Source organism: Propithecus coquereli, unplaced genomic scaffold (assembly GCF_000956105.1).
Source record: "Propithecus coquereli isolate 6110/MARCELLA unplaced genomic scaffold, Pcoq_1.0 Scaffold225, whole genome shotgun sequence".
Taxonomy (NCBI): Eukaryota; Metazoa; Chordata; class Mammalia; order Primates; family Indriidae; genus Propithecus; species Propithecus coquereli.
In genome coordinates this window covers 2893796-2894138 of record NW_012147745.1, presented here as the reverse complement: position 1 = coordinate 2894138, position 343 = coordinate 2893796, and positions in this window count along the sequence as shown.

Here is a 343-nt window from a genome sequence, read left to right as displayed (position 1 = left end):
CTAGACATTGGCCTAGGCAAAGAATTTATGAAGAAGACTCCAAAGGCAATCACAGCAACAACCAAAATAAATAAATGGGACCTGATCAAATTATAAAGCTTCTGCACAGCCAAAGAAACTTTCACAAGAGCAAACAGACAATCTACAGAATGGGAGAAAATTTTTTCATGTTACACATCCGATAAAGGGCTGATAACTAGAATCTACTTAGAACTCAGGAAAATCAACAAGAAAAAAATCAAAGAACCCTACCAAAAAGTGGGCAAAGGACATGAACAGAAACTTTTCAAAAGAAGACAGAATAATGGTCAAAAAACATATTAAAAAATGCTCAACATCTCTA